Source organism: Cyprinus carpio, chromosome B14 (genome assembly GCF_018340385.1).
Source record: "Cyprinus carpio isolate SPL01 chromosome B14, ASM1834038v1, whole genome shotgun sequence".
Lineage (NCBI taxonomy): Eukaryota > Metazoa > Chordata > Actinopteri > Cypriniformes > Cyprinidae > Cyprinus > Cyprinus carpio.
In genome coordinates this window covers 13,100,028-13,112,301 of record NC_056610.1, presented here as the reverse complement: position 1 = coordinate 13,112,301, position 12,274 = coordinate 13,100,028, and positions in this window count along the sequence as shown.

Sequence of the window (12,274 nt, the reverse complement as noted above, 5' to 3'; positions counted from 1 at the left end):
TATAGTGCAAGTTTGTGTTGACTGTTTTATCATTTCCTAGAATATGGTGTGCCTATATATCATTTAGAAGCATTCTCATCCTCTAGATTGACTGGCGGTCTCATGATAATGGTAAAAATAGCATCGGCCCACTCAGAGTTGATTTAATTTACGAGCCTGGTGTCTCACTGTGAGAAGAGTGTGATGAGAATAGGGAAATGGAGTGTAACTATACGCACACTCTCTTAAGCTGAAATTGAAATCTGTGGATTTTGACTTATTGGATCAGAATGAAAGTGAAACGCAGGGAAATGCAATTAGGTACAAAAGTGAATTAAAAAAGAATGTTGCAGATGTAAAGAAAAAACATAGAGTGATACGTCGGGTGTTACAGACCCCATGAATTTGCTGGACATGATCTGTTTCCCGTCTTTGTGTTGATGTGTTTTTCTACTGAAAGTATGTGATTTGAAATCTGTCATCTTTGAGAACCACAGTTTTTAAGCCAATCACATGAATCATAACCAAATGTCATATGACTAATTACTCCTGAGTTTATTTCATGTACATGTAGGATTACAATTGCTTATATGATCCAAGGACTCACTTTTTTGGCAGCAATTTATATACAGTATAAATGCATATATAAATGAATAAAGATGAATTTCTGCAATGAGAAATAAATAAATGTGTAATAAAATATGATAAAGGTGTAAAAATGTGATATGGAAATTAATGGATAGTTACTTGCCACTTTTTTTCTGCCCACCATTACTGTTAGACGTAGGCTGAATACAATCTATGGCTGTCATAGAATAAAATAAATAAATAGAATAAAAAATTATAAGAAACTATGAAATTGTGGAAATTTTTTATAATAATAATTATTATTATTATTATTATTTTCCTTCTCTGTGGACCCATAGCATCCACTTGTGCCCCCCTGGGGTTGTTATATGCTTTCTTCTTATTTAAAATGTTTTATATTTACAGTTTTTTTTTTATTGATTTAATATAAGGATTTTTATAAGCACTTAGAACAATGCATTTTGAGTTTGCCTCCTCTGCGATGGATTCATGCTGTGCTGCCTTCTTATTTGGCCAAGAGAAGATATGTTATTAGGCTGCATAATTAATATGCCAACATCTTAAAACAGCCTTCTCAGTATGATAGCGCCTAAGATGTCTTAAGATGCGGCCTACGGTAGCAGCTCACTAGGTTTTAGAACAGAGCTACGGGGTTTGAAAGGAACGAAATGCACATGCTGTGCTCCACGAAGGCGCATATGTGCATCTGTGTGTGGCGTGCAGCTCGATGGGGAATATTAGATTTGATGATTTCAAAGAGAAAGAGTGACTGGGAGAGATGGTACGCTAGAATGCTGATGGGGCCTGGGAGTAAACCGCAATATAAGCCTTTAATCTGCAGGTAGCTCATTGTGCTCCTGGGTGCATCAGAGAAGCGTAAGTATAGCTGTGTGAATTATGGGACGCTGGCCATGGGGGGTAGTGTGCTGTAGGAGAATGAAGAGAAAGATATGCGCAAGCTGGTTAATGATGAATTGTTATAACAGAATGCAAAGCTTGGGCAAACATCTCTGCAGACTGTCATGCCACACAGAGCAGAACTGTCCAGTAGCACCAGCATGCTGATGTGAGCGGTAATGGAGATGATGATGGCATTTGAAATCACCGAGATGGAATGGCTGGCATCTCCGTGGAGGACATTAGTGAACTGGCGTATTTGTTGCGGGACCCTGTCTGCCTGTGTGAGGTGTGTAGGAGGGCGGGAGAGGATGCACAGGGTGAGAGGGGAGGAAATCATTCATTTTGTGACCCGTGTGTTCAGTTATGGAGAGACCTTGAGCACTGTGTGTGTGTGCTTCTATCTGTTAAAAGACAGTTTTTAAATGTGATGAGGCTGGGATGAAACAGAGGTGAAAAGGGAAACCAATAATAATAGTCAAAACAACATAACAGATTACGGTGAAATAACCTCATGATGCAGTAGATGGGAAGACCTGTCCCCCTTTCTGCCTTTTTTATGAGAACAGATGTGTGTGTTTGTTCAATGTTCCATTTGCAGTAGTAAGTAATATTCTACAATAATCAGGGCTCCAAACAAAAAAATTGAGTAAGGAGCCATTGGCTTCTATAAGAAAAAAATATTTTTTTTAGGTGCCACAGAATAAGCTTGTTTTATTTATTTTATTATTATTAATTCATTTATTTTTACATTTTAACATTTCAGTCATACTGTCATGTGTTTATGTCTCATCTTTTCTTGACTTTATCAGCATTTTAATCCAGCTTGTAGATGACCTGGGAACTAAGGTTCACTTAAAGTGGGAACTAAATGTCTTTTCCAACTTGAAATATACAGTTACAAAGAATTGTTCATTATCTCTACCAATATCACACACAATAAGCATCACTTGGCCTCTGAGTGTAGTTTGCGCTCAGTGCCGCCGCTCCCTATACGCAGAGTACACAGTTTGCGTATAGGGCACCAACTCCCATGGGGGCACCATCCCAGTTGCTCAAAAAAAAGTAAAAAAAAAATAAAGCATAAACTTGGTTTAACGTTGGACAGTCGATATTCGCAAATTTAGGGACCGCCTCTAAAGTTACATGTGATATTGATGTACACTTTTCTAACGTCAATAGCATTTGAGGAGAAAGACTTACAGTCATAAAAACAACTGTAAACTGTTCATCTAGGTGTCAACTACAATGCAAACCTTATACACTTTTATACAAACGAGGCCTGTGTATCACTTTCAGGCACATTCCTGTGAAACCTTTTTTTGGCTGTTGACGTTAATAAAGAGTTTTAATGTCGGAAAAAATTTCACCACCACCAACGCATCTAATATTCTCTCTGACTTTCCATGTTCCCTTACGAAAATTATCCATGGTTTTAACAAGAATAACAACAAAAATCATCCTTCTTGTACCCATGGTTACTGCAAATTAACCATGGTTTTGTTGCTTCAAATAATAATTTACAAAGAAGTATTTATATAACATATATATTTTGGTTATAAAAACAGACCTAAGCCATCAATGGCCTTTAAAATGACTTAAAATGCATTATATAAAAAACAATGAGGCAATAATGATTGTTTAATAACACTGTTAAAATACATAATGTAGGCTAATACAAAATAAACAATTTATGTACATAACATGTTATTACAAATGGCTGCAAAAGGAGCCAAAGGGTAATTGCTGCTGTTACACTTACAGGACAATCAAATCCTTGTTTAGGCTATTGGCCAAACATTTAATTCAAATATTCACTCAATTTTTCATTTTTGGCAACCTTTTTGCTATAGATGACACAGACCCTATAATTTTTTCAACAAAAAACATGTGGACATCACAGCCCTTACAAAAATAAACCCTGGTTTTATCTTAGTAAAACTACTTAATTCTCTTTTGCATGATTTCTGAATGCTTGAGACTATAAAATAAATTAGTCATAATAAAGTCATAGCCATAGGTAAATGAGAGCTACAATTGTAATTTGTTAACAATACAATTTATTATTTATTTATTTACTTTTTATTTTTTTAAATTAAGGCTCTCTTATAAAATAGCCTACCTTTTGATATTAATTCATGATCATTATGTAGCCTACTATAGTAGTAAAGAGAAAGATTAAATGGGTTACATGCCGCTTGAACTGAGGCTCTAAAGGGACCGCGCATGCAGCATTAAAGAACGCCAAAACTGTATTTCTTTGTATTTCGCCATGAATTTTGAATAATTTTAAAGCTGATACTTTGTTTATTAAAAAGTAACAGAGCACAAAGCTTTTTGCAATTACTAGATGGCAGCTTCAAATAATGAAGTTCACACATTAACAGAACACAGCAGAGACTTAAGATCTTGTGAAGAAGAAGCCATATTAGTAATGATTATAAACAAGTATTGTCAATGATATTGCCAATATCCACACAGCTGACAGCTTTAACTGTTGTAGTTTGTTCAAGTTGTTCACGCTACAAGACGCTGCTTTTCTGCTCTTTCACTTCTTATGTCTCCGTCATTTCGATCTCTCTCGTGCTGCACAACTTACCTCCATAACAACTGAGCTGCGTTTATCAGGTGTGTGTCAGCGCTGCTGCGTGGCAGAGGACTGTTTGAAACTCTTTTTTTCCACTAAAACTTTGATGCGCATCGCCTCAGTTTAATACATGAACATAGCAAATGATGCGATCTCAAAACAATCAGGAAAAAAGGGACTGCATGCCAATTTTTAAGTTATAACATGCAAATACATAGGCCTAGTCGCCAGTGGTGAACTCAGCAAAAACTTTACTCACAATTTATTATTTTTAGTCGCAGTTTGGAGCCCTGAATAATGGCGCTCTTGTAACAAAAGAGCCAGTCAAGAGAGAAAGATATTTTTATTTTATTTGTTAAAGGTTAAGATTTTTTTTTTTTGATCACAGTAGCATCACCAAACGATAGTTAAAAAAAAAAAAAATCTGATTTCTGTTTGTTTTTAAACAGATAGCCCCGCCTCCAAATTCATGCCATTGGTTGAGCCGGTGTTTCTGTGGCAGGCTGGCTGAGGTGCACACACAAAGCAATGGTTTGATAACACCACACAGAAATAAATCCAAATGTCATTCTTATTGTTATTTCTGCAAATAAGAGAAGAAAATATTATCATAAAATAATTACACTCTTCAGGCACATAGTTAATCTATTTCAGAGGTGCCCAAACGTTTTACTACAAAGTGCCAAATATTAAACTTGATCGTCGGCCAAAAGTAAATGTTACATTTAATTAACTATATTATATAAAAATTGTACATAAAAAAATTACATTCTCTAAATATCAATGTAAAAATAAAACAAAAAATGTTAAAACAAAAATATAAATAAAATGAAGAAATACTGTATACAGAAATAAATATATGTTTCAATGGTATGTTTAATGAAAAAAAAACACACTTCTTTTGTTTTTATATTACATTTTTTTGTGCAGTTCACTTATACTGCTGAATTATGCTGCAGTGCTTTGGAATACAAAAGCACAGTATATACAGGTGCATCTCAACAATTGTGAAAAAGTTATTTTTTTGTAAAATTTCAAAAAGTGAAACTTTAATATATTCTAGATTCATTACATATAAAGTAAAACATTTCACAAGTTTTTTTTGTTTTAACTTTGATTAGAGCTTACAGCTCATGAAAGTCGAAAATCCAGTTTCTCAAAATATTAGAATATTTCATAAGATCAATCAAAAATAGGATTTGCAAAACAGAAAAGTTCAAGTTCTTTAAAGTATGTTCATTTATGCACTTAACACTTGTCTGGGGCTCCTTTAGCACAAAAGACAGCATCATTTAATCATTTTTACCTTTATATTTACATTTAATCATTTAGCAGACACTTTTATTCAAAGCGACTTACAAATGAGAACAATAGAAGCAATCAGACCAACAAGAGAACAACAACAGTTTACAGGTGCCATGACAAGTCTCAGTTAGTCTAGTACAGAACACGTAGCTAGAATATGCTAGACAAGAAAAGAAAAGATAAATGCTAGTATTACTTGGTTAAGTGCTGGCGAAAAAGATGAGTCTTTAGATGTTTTTTGAAAATGAGTAAAGACTCAGCTGTTTGAATTGAGATTGGGAGGTCATTCCACCCGCTGGGCACAACCCAGGAAAAGGTCAGTGAGAGTGATTTTGAACCTCTTTGGGATGGCACATAAGATTGAACTAGTGAACTTAGGTATGTTGATGCCGTGAGGTGTGGCATGGAAGCGATCAGCCTGTGGTACTGCTGAGGCACTATTGAGCCTTCAGCTCATCTGTATTATTGGATCGACTGTTTCTCATCTTTCTCTTGAAAATATACCATAGATTTCATTTAGGGTTCAGGTCAGGCATGTTGACTGGCAAATCAAGCACAATAATATTATGGTCAGCAAACCACTTGGCAGTGGTTTTGGCACTGTGGGCAGGTGCTAAAGTCCTGCTGGAAAAGGAAATCAGCATCTCCATAAAGCTTGTCAGCAGATGAAAGCATAAAGTGCTCCAAAATCTCCTAGTATATGGTTGCAGTGACTTTGGACTTGATAAAACACAATGGACCAACACTAGCAGATGTCACGGCACCCCAAACACCACTGACTTTAGAAACTTCGCACTGGACTTCAAGCAGCTTGGATTCTGTGCCTCTCCAGTCTTCCTCCAGACCTTGATTTACAAATGAAATACAAAATTTACTTTTATCTGAAAAGTGGACTTTGGACCACTGAGCAACAGTCCAGTTCTTTTCTCCTTAGCCCAGGTAAGATGCTTCTGAAGTTGTTTCTGGCTTGGTAGCCCTTTTCCTGAAGACGTCTGAGTGTGGTGACTCTTGAAGCACTGACTCAAGCTTCAGTCCATTCCTTGTGAAGCTCTTCCAAGTGTTTGAATTGGCTTTGCTTGACAGTATTCTCAAGCTTACTGGATTTTTGACTTTCATGAGCTGTAAGCCCTAATCATCAAAATTAAATCAAAAATTTATATTTTTTAGTGGTGCCAATGTTAATGCATTAACGCATGCGATTAATTTTACAATCCTTAATGCGTTAAAATAATTTAACGCAATTAATGCAAAATTACTGAAGCACAATTTCTATTCTAACCCTTTAACCCAATTTTGCTTCTCTGCTTGCGAACAGTTCATTTTAAGCCACTAAACTCTGGGAAACAATTAATCACGATTAATCACAGAAAAGGATGTGTGTATATATATTGTAAATTGTAATATTTCATAAAATTTATATTTTACTGTATTTTTATCAAATAAATGCAGCTTAGGTGAGCTTAAAAGACATCTTTCAAGAACATTAAATATCTTTTGAACAGTAGTACATATAGTATATAAATAGAGAGAGAGAGAGAGATAGGGAGAGATACAGGTACATGACATAACAATCAATGCTACCAGAAATGATTTTAAATTTGTTTGGCATGCTGTTCACTGACCGCATGGCCAACTTTAATGCCCCAGTGCTCACATTTCCCAATTCAATTACTTCATTTATGCCATTCTTTGGTGTGGTGGCGCAAGACGAGTTCTAGCTACTGCAAACCTCAGTTTGTCTTCAACAAAGTGATGTGAGATGTGAAAAAATACACAAGGCCATACATCTTTTATTCCTTAATTCCGTTTCTACCGCAAACACTTTGACCCTCGAGACAATTCAGGTAATTCTTCTAACCCATTTTAGTGGATGAATATACAAACCACTTGTGAGTGGTAAAACACAATAACCTTGGAACATATGACCCATTTTTCTTCTGTCAGCCAATCAAATGCAGAGCTGCAGCATAGAGACATAGCAGCAAAGGAGAAACTGACAGGCAGCCCCTTTATGCTATGTCACTGTGCATGTTACGAGTTTGAGTGGCATATAGATCTGGATTGCTGATATGCTCTACTCTCAATTTTTTTTATTCCCGGAGACATTTAGGGCCCTGATATCTCTGGCTGGAGGATGGCTGGCTAAATGCTGCCAGTCCCTTGTGCTTTATGATGTGACTAGTGCAAGACAGTTACCCATATTTCTTTGCAGAGCTGCAACCAATTACAGAGACCAGTCACAGTAGACAGTAGGACAAATGCCAAGAGCGCAGAAGCTGTTGACTGGCCTCCATGTGGCCTCCCTTTACACAATCAGTGCATGACCTCCTTTCAAATAGAGACATTTCAGGAGCCGGTGTCATATGCAGTGATAACACTTTGCGGGTTGCTGTTCATTTGTCGATGTGTACATTTGTTCTACATGTATCACATGTGTTCAACAGCATCACATAAAGTCTGATTTAATCCATGCTGTTCAGTTTGAATGCCTACACACCTTTTGAGGAATGCAAACCTAAACATCTGTTTGCATCAATATTTTATATCAGTGCTTCTCTCATGTGCATGTTACCTTGAACAGTATATGAAATATTTACTATGGAAAAAAAGGCCAAAGCAATCACAGTGAGGAATGGGGCATGGGAAAGGACCTGGCATTCATACTATAGCAGGGTGGCTCTCTTAAATTCATAAGTTAAAGGCACTCAACGGCTATTATGATATGCCCTTACATTTCAATGCCCTCATGTCTCGCCCCTGTGTCTCCTTTTTTACTTTACTCTGTAGAAGGACCATAAAAAATGAACAAAGTAATGAACATTACATCAATAATGAACACTGTTTTTTCTGGATCTGCTATTCTGTTGCATTTCTTGATTCAATAACAAGAAAGACATAGAAGAAAATGAAATGCGACAGAAAAAAAAAAAAATAAATTTTTGATTTGTATCACAGTTATATGGAGCTCAGATGGTGTACTTACATGTCCTAATAGCCACTGAAATGCCCCCGGCTGTGTTTCTTGATGTTTATTGTGGATTAGATATAAATTTCAGCCTGCTAAACAAGAACAGACATTTGAATCAACAATTCATAATCATTTTTCATAATTGCCTGTATGCAAATAAGAATAAATGTCCTTGTGATCATGTGGAATTTAATGAAAGCATGCCGTCTGAGTTGCGCTTCATAATTGCACAAATTGATCCCTGTATCAAAACGGGAAGAGTCGGGTGAATCAGACAGTTCAGAGCAAATGTGTTTTCAAATATTTCAATATCTGAGAGAGCAGCAGGGAAAAATGAAATGGCAATGTGTTCTGTGAGAAGGTTAAAATGTTTTCTTACCCATTAGAGTTGTATTTAATAACCACCGTGCAGTCTGAACTACAGCACATGGCATCAATTCTTGGAAAATTGTGTGTTCCTGTCAATTAGGGAATGCGGGGTGAAAATGCAACATTGTGCAATTTAGATTTTGGCCTTCTTAAAATGCCAAACAATAAGCAGTATACAGACATTCAGACAATCAGTTTACATGTGTGTAATAACTACAGATATCTAATTAATAATGGGGTCCATGATTAGCGTTGTGGATGCAGGCACAGTGAGGTAGAACTGTTTTTTATTCTATGGAAGTCTTAGCAGTTTATTAGGCTGTCAGAAGTGGAGAGTTTCTTCTGTCTTGTGGCATGTCTGAAAACAGAAGCATAACTTTTTGGCTGCATCTGATCCATTATTTTTTTTTTTAGTCTGTTTTCTCTCTTACATGGCATTGCTGCTGGCAATATATGCCAGGGAAGTTACAGTATTAACCATCTTATTTGGGTGCATCGAAAGGCTAAAATAAAACATGATAAACCGTACTTGACAGTGCATTAAGGTAGTCATTTTGCCACGATTGAAGATATATCCAACTGTCAAAGAGTCACGGGTTGTTTACAGTGCAGTGTAGGGCCAGTGACTGGACATTTATTGCCATCCGCTCGGGCTGTATTTCACCATTGTACCTCAATCCACTGAGCTGTCATTATATGCATTGCAGTCAGAGATTTCCCAGAAGCCTCTGCTCTTGATATGTCTCATTGCAGACTGTTACTGTGAGTAGTAATATAAAGTCGCTAAACAAAACTTGAAAATCATCTGATCTACTGTTTCTTTGAATTGCTGAATAGTCAGTAAGAGTGTTTTTGGCTTTTTACTTTATGGTTTGTAATCTAATACACTGAATGGATTCTGCACATAAATCACATACTATACAAAGCAGCATCTACGGGCCAAATTTGGCAAACCAATGCAGGTACTAAACAAAACAGATTTTATGTACTGTACTGTACAGAGGACAATAGATATTGTATTATAATTTGCTTTGTGGCACTTGCTTAGGCAAGCCATATCTGAGGATGAGAATATCAAATGTGATCTTGAGCTGTTCTGAATTGGGCAGGTGAGTAACGACCTAGCAACCTCACACCCTAATAATGCCAAATACATGGCAACATGCTGTAACCATCCAGAAACCACTTAGAAATACACTCAGAAAAACATAGTGCCAGGATAGCTATAGCTGCGTTTCCACCGCTGGAACTTTACCCAGGAACTAGGGACTTTGGACTGGTACTCGGTGTGTTTCCAACACAGGATCCAGGATCTAAATAAAGTTCCGGGTAAAAAAATGCCCCTCAGAAAGTCCCTGCTCGCGATGTAGTACTTTTTCAAAGGTCCGGAACTTTCGGGGGCGCGACTTGGGCGCTAAACATGCTGATTGGTTGAGTTCACGCAGCATTGTGATTTCAACCACCATTTATTCGGATAATAAATAAAAAAAAATACTTTTTTGGAATTTTCATGAGAGGGTATATATCTATTGGGATATTTATTATGATAACGATATTAGCGTCCACACCAGCGAACGATATCTTCTGTTTATTCTAAGCTCACGCTCGTCTGGCGCTTTAAATTCTCGAGCGCGTTACAGCAGGATGGATTCTGATTGGCTGTCAATTTTTTATCGTTCTTCAGCTGGAAAAAAAAATCGTTTTGAAAGTGATTCCAACGATATCGTTTTCTTTGTCTTTATCGTTATAGTTGTGGTGTGGACGCTGCTGTTCTTTAATACTGAAAACGATTTTTAGAACTATATCTTTATCGTCATCTTTATAGTTATCGTCCTTGGTGTGAACGGGCCTTTATTGTGTCATGAAATGTAGTTTTAAAAGTATTTCAGGTGAGAATGTAGTTGTTTAAAACTCAAATCTGTGGTTTATTTATAAAGACAGCGCCTATTTAAAAATGTGTTTAGCCAATGTGTTTCGGAGACGATCAGCTCCACGCGACCAGCAGGAGCTCAGCGCTCATGTATCCGCCTAGAGCAGTCTCAACTCGGCTAATCCTTCTGAGATTTGCCGCTGGCTCTGATGTGTCTTTAGTGGTTAAACATAAAATATAATTTGTTTTGGTTAAATCTAACAGGTAATCTTTGTTCTGTATTTAATTTATTTATATGTTAAAAAGAAAATAAAAAGAGGCAATTGATATAATATTTCATTTTATTGTAATGGTTGTATATATACACATTTCCCTGAACTAAGTACATTTCTGCGGCTATTATGTTTAAATGACTATTATGTTTAAATGAAAACGAAAGGCGGCAGTGGTATTTGATATCCTATTTCATTTTATTTTAAATATACAGTGAGGAAAATTGCAGTAGCCAAGGCGAGCTTACTGATGTTATCAAGTACGCTGCTGTTTGCAGAATTACTTGGACTTGTGTCTTCCCGTGTGCAGGAGATCACACTCCTGAGTCAAATACGCAAAGTCCGAATTACCGAGGATGAAAGTCCGAAATTTGTGCACTTTGTATTGAGAAACGCGTACAGACCTACGTCACCAGACTATTTGCTTAATCTTCACGGTACTTTAGACCGCGGTGGAAACGCAGAAAGCAACAGGTCTGGGGGGAAAATAGTTACTGGGGAAAAAAGTTCCTGGTACAATTGTTCCGGGTAATTTCGGTGGAAACGTGGCATATGTGCTAAAATTAGCAACTGCTTATCAATGCACTAATGCGGCGTTTCAGGCAGGTTTTTGAGGCCGTAAATCACGACTTCAAACCACGACTCACGACTTTGTAGTGTTCCAGGCAAGTCACGCCAAACTGCCTGAGTGCAAGGAATTGTAGCTAGATTATTAAATTTATTGAAACATTATATTGCCCTAAAGTCTATTTCTCGCCGTGTACCACTTGCATAAACTCCGCATCCATAGGCAATATTCCGTAGGGGCTGCCATTGTTGTTTCACGGGCTATGTGACGTCAGAGCTCGGAACTGGGAGTACATCGATCTAGTACGAGTTCACAGGTGGGAAGTCACGGGTTTGACTGCCGTTCCAGTGCACTTTCACGGGTAAAAGGTTGGAAAAACACGGGTTACGGGTTCCCTGGAATGCGGCATTAATCACTCAGAACACTTCCCAGAATACTTTAGAAAATGCATATCAATGGCCTTGTAACCTAACGGAACACCCCAGAAACTGCATGCTGACTTGCTGCCTCACTGCCTTATCAGGCAATGAATGACTCTGCATGCAGCGTTTTTGCACGAAGGCACCTCATGAAACTGATTTCAGACAAGCTTCTGAGGCAGCATAACAGTTTAATGATTTACAACAAAATAGAACGAGTTTTGGTGATAACTATATTTAATTACTAAAATACTGATTTCTCACTAGAAATAACATCAGAAGTGCAAAAGCTAGTCAGTAATATACATTTACACACAAACTGACAATTACAATATGGCAGATGGCAAATGTATAGCAGCCCATAGAAACAGTCGCTAATGACTTATCTCTATGTCTATCTATATGTAATCTACATATATATAACTCTGCTTGTATCACCCAGAGCTGTTGAG